Source organism: Elephas maximus, chromosome 2, assembly GCF_024166365.1.
Source record: "Elephas maximus indicus isolate mEleMax1 chromosome 2, mEleMax1 primary haplotype, whole genome shotgun sequence".
NCBI lineage: Eukaryota > Metazoa > Chordata > Mammalia > Proboscidea > Elephantidae > Elephas > Elephas maximus.
This window is the reverse complement of record NC_064820.1, coordinates 124,567,058-124,584,291: the sequence shown is the minus strand read 5'-3', so window position 1 is coordinate 124,584,291 and position 17,234 is coordinate 124,567,058.

The following is a 17,234-nucleotide window of genomic DNA, read 5'->3' as shown; positions in this document are numbered from 1 at the left end:
GAAGGCCACCCCCTTTCCTCTCAAGCTTGGCCAAGAAACAGACCTCCGCAAGGATCATGGCACCATCCCTGTCCCTCTGATTACTGTTCGGATGGTAACCTGCCTCTGGACCAACTCTCCCTCCAAACTCCCACTTCCAAAACTCTTCCAGCTCTTTGACCTCATGTTTTCTGTTCTCGCCCTCTTTCTTTCCGTCTCTCCCACTACTAAGCATAGTCTAGGCTCTCCTGGCCTGTCTGGACCAGAAGTGGAAGCCTACTGACTTGGTTGCTCATCCCAGCTGCCCTCAGTGGGCCCTTTGGGGGCTGGACATATGCATACCCGCTATGGCCTGGATGGGATTTACAGGCTAGAGTCTGGCTCTCAAGGCCTTTGTCTTGGGGAACCCCCATCATCCTCCTTGGTTCCCAGCAGAAGGAAGTGGCCCCAGCCAATGAAATGCTCCAAAGACTGCTCTGCCTCCTCAACCACTGCCACCCTCCCACGTCCCCAAGCATCCCTCCTCCCACTTTTCAAATCTCTATCCTATTAACAGGATGCTCAGTGGTCAAGACCTCAGCTGCTAACCAAAAGGTTGGCAGTTCAAATCCACCAACCACTCCTCGCAAACCCTATGGGGCAGTTCTACTCTCTCAGATGGGATTGCTATGAGTTGCAATCTACTTGAGGGCAGCAGGGTCCTATGAACACCAGCTATGCAAAGAAATGTTCCATCTGGGGTATGAGGGGAGGCTAGGGTGCCCTTCGATGAGTTGATCCAGCTCTCAGATCCCTTTTCTCTGTTATAGGTGTGGGCTGCCCTGCTTCTTCTAAGGATCACCTGCCTAGGGGCAGGGACTATGCCCTCGCATTCTGGCATCCATGGCTGATAGATAAAGATTTGTTAGTGCTAATGACCAGGGGCCCAGAACACTGGCTGGAGGTCAAGGCTGCCACTTCCTGACGCAGCTTGAGCCTGGGTGACTCTGTCTTCTTAGGTCTGGAGGGGGAGGCAGCAGGCATCTGAACCTGTCTTCTGAATGGTGCCTCCTGGCCTGACCCTTCTTCAAACACCATCCCAACCCAGGTATCAGCTTCTGCTGGAGCTCTGGGCTCTAGGACACTGCTTCAGAACTTTGTGGCTTTGAAAGTCAGCTCTTTTTAGACCCTGATCCACGTGGCTGGTCTCAGGGTAGTCAACTGAAAAAAAAACTCAGGAACTAAACAGTCATTTCAAAATTGCTCAAGTTTTTACTTGTATTTCTTGAACATTATGAAGGGAACACAGAGTCCACAGCAATTCTTCTGAAGCAGCTTTCCCCTTCCTGCCCCCTCACTTCTCTTGTACACACTGCAGCCACTTTCTGCCTAACTCCTCCTGAAGTCCTGTCCACCCCTTCTCTCCTTCCAGCCTCCTCTTCTGAGAAAGAGAAAGTAGCCTCTGATATCCAGGAGCTGGCCTGTTACTATCAGTTAGACCTTGGTGTTGCTAGGAGTTGACCGAACATTCCCAACAAGGCCTTGGTGTTCTCCTGTTGAACACAAACGATTTCACAGGAGATCAACATCAGACAAAGCCATTCTGTGACCATGATGGATCAAGACAAAAACAAGGCCACTCTGTCATCTTGTCTCCACGCAGACAAAAACATGAACATTGTTCAAGCCACAAAATGACCAAACATCTTTCTATCCTGGTTAATATGAGTGACTGCTTTATCATTTACAGCTTTAGTCTTGCTCCAGACTTTCCTCTTTCTAGATAAGATTTATTAATATATTCAATCATAGAATTATTCTTGCCTCCTGCCAGAGGCGTAACTAGGGTATGGCAAGTATGGCAGGTATTGCACCGGGCCTGGGCACATGGCATCACTGAGAAGTTTCTATTAGCCTGATATGGCCAGTTATGGCCTATAGTAAGCACTGAAATTGTACCCTTGTCCAAACATCTGACACCCCTCTTTTAGAAACTCTACCAAAATGTCAGCTCAAAAATATAAGTAAAGCTTGTTAATCTTTTAATTAACACATTACTGTGCTTGAGGAAGGATGTTGGGCCACACCGGGTTAACAGAAACTGCTCAGTGGTGCCAAACACTCAGGGCGAGTGCAATACCCTAAATATGCCCCTGTGGCACCAAGACAGAGAAAAGCCTTGCTTCCTTAAACCCTCCCAAAATTACTAACACAAGCCCAAATCCTATCATAAGTCTTTCCTAAACAAAAATAAACAGCAAAAATAATGGTTCGCATTAAACTGATTCTGACTCATGGCAACCCCATGTCTGCAAAGTAGAATCGCTCCATAGTTGCCATGTGATGGAGTGCTTTTATTTGGCCTTTCTAGGCATGGTCTTGTAACTCCCACCAAATGATTGGGTGGGACTCTGCAAATAAGGTACTTGTGGCCCACTGAAGAGATTGGACAGCTTGTTAATGCAAATAAGGTACATGGCACCCATGTGGGGGTAGGACCATGGAACTAAAGTGTATGGGACCTTAATGAGGAGGTTGGTCAGTTTGGCCACCACACTAGGCTTTAAATGAGCCATCTCAGAGGCAGGGGGAACCTCACTACCACTAAGAAGAAGAGATGGGAGTGGAGTACACCCTTTGGACCTGGGGTCCCTGTGCTGAGAACCTCCTGGACCCAGGAGACAAGGAAGTTGTAACATCAGAGATGGCACAAGACAGCAAGAAGCAGTAGCAAGTGAGGCAGAGAACTGGTAGCAACAGAACCAGGAGACCGGTAGGCAACGGCATGATGGGTTTCCCAGCCCATGAAGTGAGAAAACTGAACAATTCCAGGCAGGAGGCTTACTGGCGGCAGAGTGGGGCACTGCTGGGCATTTAGTGGAGCTAGGCTTGCAGACCCTTGGTGTACGAGAACTGAGCACCTTCAAGCACAAGGCTTACTGGTGGAGTGGGGTGCCTCTGGGCACTTATCAGTGGAGCTGAAGAGCTTTGTAACACTTGCCCACGAAGGGCAGAGGCCCTGCTAAGGGGCCGAGGCACCAAGAGGATGAAGGCCAGAGAGAGGCCTGCCTGTGGGCATGGCTGAGAAGAAGCTGTCCTGATTGAAGAAGTGTATCCTGGGTTGGTTCTGATCCTGAATTGTAACTTCCCTTATAAACTCTGTAACTGTGAGTATTGTCTGTGAGTTCTGTGTGGCCATTGCAATGAGTTATGGAACCCAGTCTAAAAAGAGAGTGCTGTGGGAGGGATGGCTGGTGTCAGAATTGGTGAAAATTTGACCTCCATATCATAGGAATCAGCTTTGGGCTGTTGATGGTGATAATGATTTCTCTCTCCTCTTGATCGATGGCAACGGGTTTTAACGGGTCTCCTTTGTGAAGTTAGAGGAGGTCAGATGCCCCGGGCTGCCATTTTTACAACAGGGTTTTCAAAGCTGTGACCTTTCAGAAGCAGATCGCCAGGCCTTTATTCTGAGGCACTTTTGGATGGATTCTAACCACCAACCTTTTAGTTAGGAGAAGAGTACTTAACCATTTGTACCACCCAGGGACTCCTATGTCCTCACACCCTCTTAATGAGACACCCCATGGTCCCCCATACTGTGCATTCTCCTCACTGCAACAAGCAATAAGCTCAACTCATTCAGCTACAGGTGGTCTTTAGTTCCTATCTCTTTATTACAAAAGCCCAAAGAAACTTAACCCAAATCATAGGCGACCCGATAAGACAGAGTAGAACTGCCCCATAGAGTTTCCGAAGAAACTTAGAGGGAAGGAAAAGGGGAGAAACTGTAGCAAAGCTGGAATCTTCTTTATAGGTAATGGTGGGCCATGTGGAGATGATGAAAACATGCATATATTTATAATTTCATTCTATTAAATAAAATACAGGTACCTGAACCCCTTAGTATCTTGGTGGGTGAGGCCTGGGAGAGCTCTTTAAAGAGCTCCCTAGATGACAGCATAGCCAGAGTTAGAGCCACAGATCTTGCTGCTCCTGGCCAGGCCCTTCCTCAAGGTGCTGATGGGGGGGAGGTGGCAGGCCTTCATTTTAAATGGTTTGTCGTCTGTACTGATGACACCACGCCAAAGCAACTGTCCACCCTACAAGTCCCTGTGGCTTCTTGCTTTCACGCCCTCTCTCTCTTTGTTGGATTTGGTTGTTGTGATGTGACAATGGTATGAATTCTAAAGACCGCTTCTTTGGTGCCAGGCGCTGTGCTAAGTGCTCTACCTGTCTTTTTTAATCCTGTCATTCCTGAGAAATAGGTATCACCATAAACCCATTTAACACATGAGAAAACTGAAACTTAGATTAAATGTCTTGTTATGGTCAGGTAACTAATAAGCACTGGAGGAAAAAACTAACCCCATGGTATTTGATTCCAAAGGCCACGCTCTTGGGTGAGCATCAGCAATGAGAACTGCCAGATATGGATGTCTATGCAGCCTTCCTAGGAGAGCAGGATTTGGACTTCAGATTGAGCAGGACCAGGAAGTGAGTGGGAAAGATAAGAATGAGCAGCAGCAAGATCCCAGTCAGGACTTCCTTTATTCTGTGTATTCTTAACAGCCTGACATGTATTTGGGCTAAGTTGCATACATGGTTTCTAGGAGTTTATGGTAGATACAATTTCTTTCCAAAGGTAGCTTTTCAAGGTATTCTGCACCTTGATTTATTTGAAGGCATATCGTAGAGCTCATTCAGTATTAGCACACAGAACTCTCATTCTTTTTAACAGGTGCATACTCATCCATTTCAGCCATCTAATTGCTTACAAAGAGGTTGTACCAATTTACATTCTGTATTAGTTATCTAGTGCTGCTACAACAGAAATACCACAAATGGATGGCTTCAACAAACGGAAATCTATTCCCTCACAGGTTAGGAGAAGTTAGAACTCAAGGGATCGGATCCAGTGGAAGACTTTCTCTTTCTGTTTGCTCTGGGGGAAGGTCCTTGTCATCAATCTTTCCCGGGTCTAGGAGCTTCTCAGCACAAGGACCCCAGGTCCAAAGGACACGTTCAACTCCTGGCTCTGCTTTCTTGGTCATGTGAGGTTCCTCTCCTCTCTGCTTGCATATCTCAAAAGAGATTGACTCAAGATACAACCTAATCCTATAGATTGAGTCCTTCCTCATTAACATAACTGCCTCTAATCCTGCCTCATTAACATCATAGAGGTTTGGATTTACAAACATTGGATAATTACATCAGATCACAAAATGGAGGACAACCACCCAATACTGGGAATCATGGCCTAGATAAATTGACACACATTTTTTTGGGACACAGTTTAATCCTTAACACATTCCCATCAATAATATATGAGTGCCCATTTTCCCACACTCTCAATAACACAATGCATTATCAAACTTTTTGATCTCTGAAAATTTGAAAGGTGAAAATAGTATCTCACTGTTTTAATTTACATTTTTTATCATAAGTGAGATTTTGCATCATTTGGTACATTTAAAATCCATTTGTATTAATTTGTGATCTGTCCATTTTCCTTGCCCATTTTTTCTATTGGATTATTAGCCTTTTTCTTATCGATTTGTAAGACTTCTATATATATTCAGGCAATTTATACATTTTCCTATGTGTGGCAAATATTCTCCCAAGCTTGTATCTTTTGACTTTATTTGTGGTAGCAGTGGGTCTATAGTCCATAGCCGAAATAAAAGATTTGTCTTTCTTTCAGGCAGTAGCGACATAGATGCTTTGTCTCAATAATTCAGAGATGGTAATTTATTGGTTAAAATACTTTAGAGGTCAGAAAGCTTTCAACAAAATCATGTTGTCTGTTTTTGGAAATCCAACAAAGCATGAATAGTTGCTTATACACAAATGTCTACCTAAACTGTAAATGTTCCCTTGGGGCAAGTTTGTTTGCTTTTTTAATTATGCACTGAATTCACTACCTTATCCAAAGAAAGCACTTTATAGGAAGGCAGTAACAAGAAGAAAGTGCAAGGATAATGGAGTTCGTCCTCTCCATTTGGGATTCCTGATAGGCAAGGCATCTGGGTGAGGCTTGGTGGGGGTCGGTTGTCCCAGGGATTGATCCAAAGCTCCCTTTCGGATCAACAGTTCCTGGGAAAGACTGCTGGGCTGTCACATTCCTATCGAGTACATATACACCACCTTTTCCCTACAGACACAGAGCAACACCCAGCCCAGCCTCTGTTTACTTTGGTCATAATAACTCAGCTCTTTTCCTCCAGCCCACCTCCAGGCCCAAGGTCTGGTACTATTCCACTCTCCCAGTCTGCCTGGGCTCAGATATTATCCACACATCCTTAGGCAAAAGAAGATCAAGGAGCTGGATGGATACAGGCATCTAGATAAGTGGTGGTCAGGTGAGCTTTCCCGCTTTGCACTTCTGGTCTGCTGGGAACAAAATGAAAAATGTCCCCTAAGGTTCATTTTGGTTCTCAAAAATAGAAATTAACTCAGAATCTGAACTAGACCCCAAGAGTATTGCTCAGAGAGGGCAACAGCTGGCTCAGGTCCAAAGACAGCCAGATTGTCCCTTATGTGCTCAGGCCCCTCTCCTAAAAGTCCTCCTCTGTTCAGCTAACCTAAGCATTTTTAATGGGAGGAAATTCAGTTCTAGAGCTTTTGCCCAGGACTGCACAGAAGCCAAATACTAGACTTGGTGCAGGATTGGGTCATAGCATGCCATGTTCACGTGGGGTGAATTTTGGCTGTTGTCTCTGGAGAGATAATGCATGCCCTTAACATTCACCTAGAAAAGTCACTGATTTACTGGTATATCTGGTCAGTTACTCATACCACAGAGGGAGGAGACTTCTAAAACCCAGGATCCTACCAGGAGTGAATATGACCACGCACACACTGCTTGGTTGGCAGCTCTTTCTACTCTAAGGAAAGCATCAAGAGAAGTTTAAAAAAAAAAAAAAGTAGCAAGTTACTTTTGACTTTCATAGCAAGACAAAGGGGGAATGTCCTTATTAACTGGGTGAGGCCAAAAAGAATTCCGAGGCAAATAGCAACGGACAGCAACTGCCTGGGAAGGGTAGAGATGGATTCATAGACAGGTTCACTGGCTCACAGTGGAACAGGGACAGAGTAGCGTTCTCCAATTTGGCGTGTCCCAGAGCTTGGGAAGCCAGCATAGTGAGAAACAAAAAGTGTGAGTTCCAAAGCCTGGCCGACCTAAATTTGAATACTAGTAGCTGTATGACCCTGGAGATAATCCCAATCTTCCTTAGCCTCCATATCCTCATTTGTAAAATAGAATGATATTACATATTTGCCAGATAAAGATTAAATGAGATTTGATGATATATATTTAGGGCCAGGTTCATAGTAGCCCCTCAATAAATGGTGGCAGTAATCATTATTATTCCTCACTTACACTGCTCCTGTAGGGAATACAATCTCAACTAAATCTCAGTCCCAACTTTATCCCTAAGGACTGGTTTATACACTACGGGTCTCCTGTAGGTGTTGCTCAGGCTATCTGATAGCGCCTCTCCTGAACTTTGCTCACCATTCCCCCAGACAGGACTGTATGGCCATCGGAATACTTCCTTCTTGGGGGTATCCTCTGTTGTGTAAGTCTTGGGTACACAGATCTATGGCAGCCACAGTGTGGGCCTGAGGCCTGGGTTTGACTGATCTGATGCTCTTGCCAGGGACTGGGACTCTCGTGGGAGTGATATGGAGATGCAAGGAGAGGTGAGAAACAACCAAGGGTCTGGGGGTAGAATGCCCTAGCCTGTCTCCTGCTCTTGCTGCCTGGCCTCCTTTGACTCTTGCCTATTTTCAGAGCCAGGTTTTCCTGCCTTGTAGTCAAACCCATGATCACCAGACTCCCTTCCAATACATTCTTTTTTTGAATGAGTCAGCCAGAGCTGATTGCTGTTGCTTGAAACTAGGAAGCCTGGCTGATTCAGAGCAAAGACACCCTTCAGTATTGGGATGCCAGTGTTAGGCAGGGGGAAATCCAGCCAGATTTGGGTGTTCAGAGATAGACTTTCTCTGGAAGAAGCAACTATTAGGCAAAATAGCAAGAGATCTCCCAAAGCTATCTTAGGGCCCAGAGGAGGTAGTCCCTGCCCTTTAATGTGGTTGGAAATCCTCTAACAAGTCTTACACAACCTCAAAGCTAGCAACTCAGGAAACAGGATAAAGCAGTACAGGAGAAACACAAGGCAGGCAAGTTCCTAGTTCAAAGTAACAAATATTTGCCACAAAATGAAAACAAGATTTCCCTTGATAAACATAAAATCAAAGGCAAGAAAATCTGGAGATCAGTTGCTTTTTCCTATTCCTTCACTAGGGAGGCTTGGCCTGGATTCAACCTCTTCTTTTCACACCAGCATGGGCCAAAAGACTAAGCTGATGTCAGGCCAGAGTGGGCCTGCCTGAAGACCAGAAGCTCAGGCTCCCATCCGGGGGGCACATGCTGGAGTTTCTTCTTTTCTCCACTGTTCCCACTAACAAATATCCCTGGTAAGGGCCCATCATGATGCTCAGTTAAACAACCTCTGAGCCAGTATGGCCTCCTAGGTGAAACTTTCTTTGATATCCCTTGACAGAACTGTTCCCTGCTCCAGGTAATACTACATTGTAGAATATGTTCATGTACTTCTCTGCCCCATTAGACAGACTGTAAGCTCTTTGAAAGAAAAATCCTGCCTGGCAGTAACAGGCTCAGAACTACTATTAGTGGTTATTGAATGAATGTATGTGGGAGAGCTGCCTGATCCCAGGGAAACAGCTATGTCGTTCCTCCATTCTGTGAGTTTGTACCTGGAAGGAACATCCCAACGATGACCTTGGCTTCCAAGACCCAGTGATTACTTTCCGTGTGTATGTGTGTGTGTGTGTGTGTGTGTGTGTGTGTGTATTATGGGGGGGTATTTTTTAATTTTTTTTTTATGAGGGAGAGTTCATATAAACAGCATTTTAGGCACCAAGTGGCCCTCCTGTGCAGAAAGAAAGCTCAAGTATTCTTATACTATGTCACCCACTAGCTCAGAGCACCATCTATCCACAGACCTAAAAGTATCTTGCAAACCAGGCAATCTCAGATTTATTTCTGGACCACGAGTTCAGATATTCATATGCATGCAGTTCACATGACTTTTCTCAAATGACTATTGAGAGTGAATTAAAGTCTATTAACTGTTAGGAAAATAAAAGTTTCCAGCAATGCAAAGATTAAGCACTTGGCTGCTAACCAAAAGGTTGGTGGTTTGAACCCACACAGTGGCTCTTTGAGAGAAAGACCTGGCAATCTACTTCTGTAAATGTGATAGTCAAGAAAACACTAACAGATAGTTCTACTTTGTCACATGGGATCACTATGAGTTGGAATTGACTCGTGGGTCTACAACAACAGCAGTAATAGAAAAGGATCTGTTCAAAAGTATATTGTCTAGTGCTACCTGCTATCTAACTTTAATCTGACTCGATCAAATAATGAGAATACCTAAATTATTCTCAAGAGCTATGGGGTATATCAAGTTAAGGCATATCCTAATTCTACTACAACACATGCATCTACATGGAAGTCTCAGCTCCATGTCTGCAGGTTCATGAACGAAAAAGAACTTTGACAGAACTAGGTCCAAGGTCTTCCTGCCGGGTAGAGTATCCCCCTGAGTTCTCCCAGTTCCTCCTAACTTGGAGAGGGTGGAAAATCAGATAGCCCCCAAGGACTGCACTCTAAAGGTAGCTACAGAAAATAAAAGCCTGTTTCACATATTCCTCAAATTGCAATTGTTTTCACCCTTGAGAGCTGCAATGCATTTTTTCCCCCAATCATCACCACTATTTATTTCCAAAACTTTTTCATCACTGCAAACAGAAACTCTGTACCTGTTAAGCAATAGCTCCCCACCCACCCCTCCCCCCAGCTCTTGGTAACCGCTAATCACTTTCTGTCTCTGCATTTCCATATTCTGGATATTTTGTATGCATGGAATCATACAATATTTGTCCTTTTGTGTCTGGATTATTTCACTCAACATAATCTTTTCCAACATAATGTTTTCTGATACATGTCATAGCATATCTCAGAATTTCATTTCTCTTTATGGCTGAATAATATTCCACTGCCTGTATATACCACATTTTGTTTAATCCACTCATCTGTTGATAGACATTTGGATTGTTTCCATCTTTTGGCTCTTGTGAACAGTGCTACAGTGAACACTGGTATGTAAGTATCTATTTGAGTCCCTGCTTTCACTTCATCTGGGTATCTACCTAGGAATGGAACTGGTAAGTGATCCATCTTTTACCATTAGTGATTCCACCATGCTCTAGCAGTTTAGTGGGAAAGAAGTGCATACGGGGTATTACTCAAAAGAAAAAGCTACTCTGTAAGAGGAGGGAAATAGATTAAGTAATAAACATGTCATCGTATAGAAGTATCATGAGCTGTACTTTGGGGGGAGTATCAGGGTAGCGTTTAGAGTGAAATCAAATGAGGAATGGACTGTCGTGCTGCCCAATAGAAATGTAATGTGAGCCACATTATATAGCTTTAAATTTTCTAATAGCCATATTAAAAAAGTAAAAACAGGTGAAATTAATTTTAATATATATTAAATATTTAAACAGATCCAAATATTAAAAATTCAACACGTAGTCAATATGAAAAATTGAGATATTTTACATTCCTTTTTTGGTACTAAGTCTTTGAAATCTGATGTGTATCTTACACTCACAGCGCATCTCGTTTGGACTAGCCACGTTTTAGGTGCTCAGTAGCGACGTGTGGGTAGTGACTACCATATTAGACAGCACAGCTCCAGAGCTTCTTGGATAGGGAAATAATAGTAACAGGAGCTAACACTTATTGACAGCCCACTGCTAGGCATTTTTCTAAGCTCTTCACATGTATTAACTCACCTAATAATCACAACAACCCTATGAAATAGGTACAATTATTATCCCCATTTTACAGAGGAGGAAAGTGAGTCCCAGAAAGGTTAATTCACTTGCCCAAAGTTACAGCCAGGAAGTTGAAGAGCCAGAATTCAAACTCATGTTTCCAGGGCTCATGCTTTTAACTACTTTCTGGGGCCTGCCTATTTGTTTCTCTCACTAATGTGATCCCGGTGTGTGGCAATGAACCAAGTGCTGCTCTGTAAAAAAAAAAAAAAAAAATACTTTTTACTTCATTTGCATGTAGTTTTGTCAGAGAGGGATCTGATAAAATGGGGCCATGAGCGCTTCAGCTTCAAGAAATGTTCAATGTAGGGCAATAACTCAGTAAATCTCCAAGATTCCTTTACCTCCACAACCTTGTTTCAGCCTCTTGCAAGTATTTCACAAGCTGGCAATTGTTAAGGACATGAACACAATGAAAATTTATGATCCTGACCACTTTCTTCTCCAATCGTGCAATGATTTGCAGAGTTTATGGCACAAATTTTCCCGGCAAAAAATGCAATGGAAGCTGGGCACATTAACCTTTTCTTTTGGCTTCTATAAATTGTTAAACCTGTTTTCCCCTTTTCTAAAGGTACAGTTGAACTAAGCTTTCCTACATTTAGACAAAACTTCAAATTACTTATTGGCAGGTGGTTTGGTCCTGCTAGTTAATACGATCTAAGGAGGTATTTTTCTTTTTGATGTTAAATATGGTACATAGTCCAAATGTTAGATACTCTCCTGCCTTAGGAATTCTCCCACTTTTTTTTTTTTTGAACTTAAAACTGACTGAACAATAACAATGTAAAGAAGTTTAAGGAAGCCATTAGTTAGATAACGTAGAAAATTCTTTGCGGGTCACAGGGATTACAATTTACTGCAGATATTTAAATAATCTATCTGCTCTAAGCAGAGCTTTAAATAAGAATTTTACATAGTACTTAAAGAAGTGCATATTTCTTTTTGACTTGGAGAACTGAACATGTGTTTATCTCTACTCTCTCCCACTCATTAGAACAAAACAAATATCAAATCTATCCATAAGGACAAAAAATAGGTGAGGAGACAATCACAGATGAATTTGAACAAATCTTTCGAAGCTGGAAAGTAGCTGAAAGAGTGAACAGAACTAGGAAAAAAATGAAATCTAAACCTCCTGGGGGCAGGGATGCCAATGAGAAGCTTGCTGAGTCATGCCACAGAACCCTGGAAAAGCTCAGGAAATGGCATGTACCATGTAGGCAGGGGTGCCAGCTACGACTGTAAGTGGGGATTGGCTAAGTCTGTAGATGGAAACATGGGACCCCAATGTACCCTCCCTCATCCGAAGAAGCTAGGTGACCATCCATCCCCAAATCAAGCAGGAGACTCGGGGTTGGTTTTATGGAAGAGCTGGGAGAGAGAGGTTCCAGACAAGTGAATTCCAGGCACAGTGGAGGGTGGGGGAAAAGGTACCATATTGGAGTAAAATGTGGTTAGGTGAAAGTGTACATTGGAGATAATAAGCTCCTAGCCCTTTACAATGCTGGGCTCCAAGACTACCACTCAAGATTAGAAAATGCTTCTGTGGAGAAACCTAAAGAAATTGATAGTAAGAGGTCTTCGATCAAAAAGCCCATTAATGAACACATGCCACTCTTTCATGCAGAGCTTCTAACAACTTTCTCGGGCCTCATTTTTATAATGGATAACAAAAGAACCCCAGACATTTGAGAAAAGCCTCCAACATGAAAGGCAAGACCAAAACACACAGTGGGAGGGAACCTCAGACGGAACAATGCAAGAAGAAGAGAACTTCAAATATATAATTGGAAATCCTGGTGGTGTATTGGTTAAGAGTTATGGCTTCTAACCAAAAGGTCAGCAGTTCAAATCCACCAGGTGCTCCTTGGAAACCCTATGGGGCAGTTCTACTCTGTCCTGTAAGGTCACTATGAGTCGGAATCGACTCAACGGTAACAGGATCTGGAATATATGTAATTATATTTATATAATTAAGAAGCACCTATTTTGATAGGAATATGAAGCCTAGAAATGGGATAAGTTCTTTCCCTTTCATTTCACCATAAGAACATGTCTTAGTTATCTAGTGCTGTTGTAAGAGAAATACCACAAGTGGATGGCTTTAACAAACAAATTTATTTTTCACAGTTTAGGAGGCTAGAAGTCCAAATTCAAGGCACCAGCTCCAGGGGAAGACTTTCTCTCACTGTAGGCTCTAGGGGAAAGTCCCTGTCAGCAATTTCCCCTGGGTCTAGGAGTTTCTCAGCGCAGGGACCCCGAGTCTGAAGGACATGCTCTGCTCCTGACTACTTTCTCGGTGGTAAAAGAAAAAAGAAAAAAACCCCAGTTGCCGTCCAGTCAATTCCAATTCATAGCAACCCTGTAGGACAGAGTAGAACTGCCCCATAGGCATGCGATAGCCTCAATGAGGGTTGCTTCACAAGTTTTGGCACCCACTAGTACTTCTTTCCCAGTCCAGGGACCTTGATAATTATCTTGGTTCATAGTGGGTCGTATCTCACTGCCCAGTTGTTCTCTGGAGAATAAGGCTGCCTCAGGTTTTCCAGCAAATGATCTGAAATTTCTGGATTAATTCAATTAGATTTGTAATGCTTCTTTGTTCGATCTAGAAACTATCGGTCATATCACTGAGGGGCCTCTTGAATCCTGTAGCTTTTATTACGAGACTAACCTCTTCATTCTGCAAAGTTTTTCAATAGACTGTAAGCTTCATGAAGGCTTCATAGAAGCACATCTGTTTTCCTGACTTGTATTTTGGCCCCAAGGTCTAGCACAGTATCTGCCACACAAGGATTGACTAAAGATTTGTTGAACTGAATCCTCAATATGAGTTATTTATTGTTTTAAGTGAAAGTTTACAATTCAAGTCTGTTTCTCATACAAAAACTTTGTGTATAAATTTTTGAATGAGAAATTAACTTCAGCTGTAAACTTTCACCTAGAGTACAATTAAAAAAAAAAAAGTTGCCACTCTAAAGTCTCAGAGAAATTGGCCAGATTAACAGAGAGAAACCTTAATAATAAATTACAAGTTTTTTTCAGTTTTCTGCATTCCCATCTCCATTGCTGCTGCAGCCTAAATCAGCATCATTTCTTGCCTGGACTGTGGCAATAGCCCCCAAAGAGGTCTCCCTACTTCAGGCTGGTTCCTACTAAATAATTCTCCACAGAACACCTAGAGAGATCTTAAAAAAAAAAGACATGAGTCCAACCACTCAATGGCTTACTATTGAATTTAGCATGAAATGCAATCCCCTTTTGCTGGCCAACAAGGTCTTGTATTATCTGTCTGCTTCTTCAACCTTATCTCCTCCCACTCTTCTTGCCAATTCAACTGTTCCTTCTCCTCTGCTTCATGCCAATCACACCCAGTTCTTCCTATGTCTAGAACACAAGTTCGTTCTCACCTCTGGCCTCTGCCTAGAGTTTCCTGTATGCGGCTGGCTCTTTTTGTCTAATTTTTTATTGTCTGTCTCCCCATAAGAGCAACTACCATGTGTATCTTATTTGCCACCATTACACCAGCATCTAGTAGAGTCCCTCACACATAGTATGTGCCCAATAAATATTTATTGAATGAACGAATACATAGTTTAAAAGGCTCAGAGTTTCAAGGGTAGAGGTAAAGATATAAGGGGAAAAATAATGGATCATTGAGTAAATCTCATCAAGAGCTATCAAAACTATGCTAGGATTAACATTTCCCTTGGCCCAAGTAGGTTTCAATGTGAAAAATTCGAATCTAGTATCAGTGTAAATATCCTGGTTATATTATACTATAGTTTTTTAAGATGTTATCGTTGAAGGAAACTGGATACCCAGGGTCTCTCTGTATTATTTCTTACAACTCCATGTGAATCTACAATTATCTCAAAATAAAATTTTAATTAAGAAAGTCTGAATCTAATGGTAAGATAGTGTAGTATTCATTCAGCCTGGGTAGTACCACCCCAAAATGTATTCCTCCACAGGATGCTGTGTGCTAAGAATGCTCTGGGATGGAACTTAACATAATAAAGGAAATCTCCGTTTCTGGTAGGTAATATATATTTCCTGGCACTGAGACCATCAGACTCTGGTAAACACACACAGCACCTGGACCATAGCCAGCGTTCGATAAATATTTATCCTACTAGTTAATTATTTCTGAGAAAGCCAAAATGACATCCGGGTACAGGTTGTGAACTCTCGTAACTCCTCCAGTCATAGCATCCCAATGTGGAAAGGCACCAGTACCGAAGACAGGCTGATACACGACTCTGTAAATGGTTCACAAAGCACTTATTCTTAAACAATATGTAAACAAATCTTCGGTTGATCCTTATCCATGTATATTTAGTTACTAATTATTTAACACAAATCGCATTACAGGTAGTCCCCGACTTACAACTTATTTGAGATACGATGAACCGCTCTTACTACATACAATGCTAAAAGAGATTTGCAAGTTTATTTGTAATGTTTCCAACCCCCAAAGACAAAGAGCGGATTTATAAAGATACTGATAATAAAAGTCAATAATAATGAAAACTAAAAAAATAAAGAGGTATTCGACTTACTATCTCAGAACTGACTAATGACAGAGTTGTTGAAACAGAACCCAGTTGTAAGTCAGGGACTACCTGTGTATAGTAAGGTAGCTCTGACAAATACTCTGTTGGGCCACCTATAAAATCTTGTTCTTTAAATGGATGTTGAAATTGTCCTGGTCTTAATAAGAAATCAAGTTCCTTTCCAAAAATTGACTAGTAAATCTGTGGTTTGGGAAGAACAACTACAGTCAGGAAGAAATTAACAACATGAAGACACCCTTCTTGTCAACTCTAGTAAAGAATGAAGTGTTTGAATGTCCCAGTTGTGTTTATTTTTTCCTTCTGTTGAGAGAACAGTTCATGGGTAAAGCAGTATATTTTTCTATTGTGTTCAGTCAATCTATATATTTAAGAAATGCTTTTAGAACTGACATCTTCTAAAACAATAAAACATTTTAACTTCACTTATCATTTCATAAATTATAATCCCACCAAAGCTACAAACTAAAATTGATATAAACAAAAAATTGATATAAGCCAAGTTCTTCTGAGCATTTTTATCACTTCATAGAACCATTAATACTTCCTCCTTTATCTCATAAAACAGTAACCATTTTTCCCACAGACTGTCTAAACTGAACTCTAAACCAAGTCCAGCGACTGCTGCTCTTGAAGCAGATTAGTAAAACACAAAGTAGCCAATGTAACATAGGAGTTGATTTAAAAGGATAAAGAGCAGGAAATTCAGAGCTGAAGGTAAAACCAGCTCCTGACATGCCCCATTGTTCCTTGGCATTCTAAGGCACTCATCACATTAGGTGACCTCGTATCTCATCTGGACTACATACCAAAGCTGAATGCATCTATTTAAGGCAGATGTAGCTTCATCCTTAAATTTCCAGATTTAAATCACTCCTGCCCTTTCTCATTTATTTTCTAAAGTGGCAGCTTTTCTAAGAGTAACAGAAGAAAAACAGGTTTCTTTTGGGGGGTGGTGGGGAGTGGAGACTATTATACCCACTTCGATTGTACATAAGAGAATCCTTGATGTTTAAATTTAGCAGATATATCAGCCCTGAATATTGACACTGTGTTATGAATAAAAGAAACTAGATCGACAAATAAAACCCTAAAAAAAGGAAAGAAAGAAAAAAAAAAAGCCAAACACTTCTATATAGTTCTTCAAGCTATCATTACTCAACCGTATCATCAAAATACTATACAAAGATGGGCAAAGGACTTGAACAGACATTTCTTCAAAGAAGATACACAAATGGCCAACAAGCACATGAAAGGATGTATAACATCATTAGCAATTAGGGAAATACTAATGAAAACCACAATGAGATACCACTTCACACCCACTAGGATGGATAGCCACCACTCACCTGTCAGTTTGTTGTGCTGTGGTGGCTTTTGTATTGTTACAGTGCTGAAAGCTATGCCACTAGTGTTTCAAATCACCTACAGTGGACAGGTTTCAGCAGAGCTTCCAGACTCAGGCTAGAAAGAAAGGCCTGATGATCTACTTCTGAAAATTAGCCAATAAAAACCCTATGGGTCACAAGGAAAGTGTTAGTCCAAAGGACTAATGGACCACACGAACTCCAGCCTCCACCAGCCCGAGCCCAGAAGAACTAGACAGTGCCTGGCTATAACCACTGACCACTCTGACAGGGATCACAATAGAGGGTCCTGGACAGAATAGGAGAAAATTCAAATTCACAAAAAAAGACCAAACTTACTAGTCTGAAGGCGACTGGAGGAACCCCCAAGACTATGGCCCCTGAACACCCTCCCAAC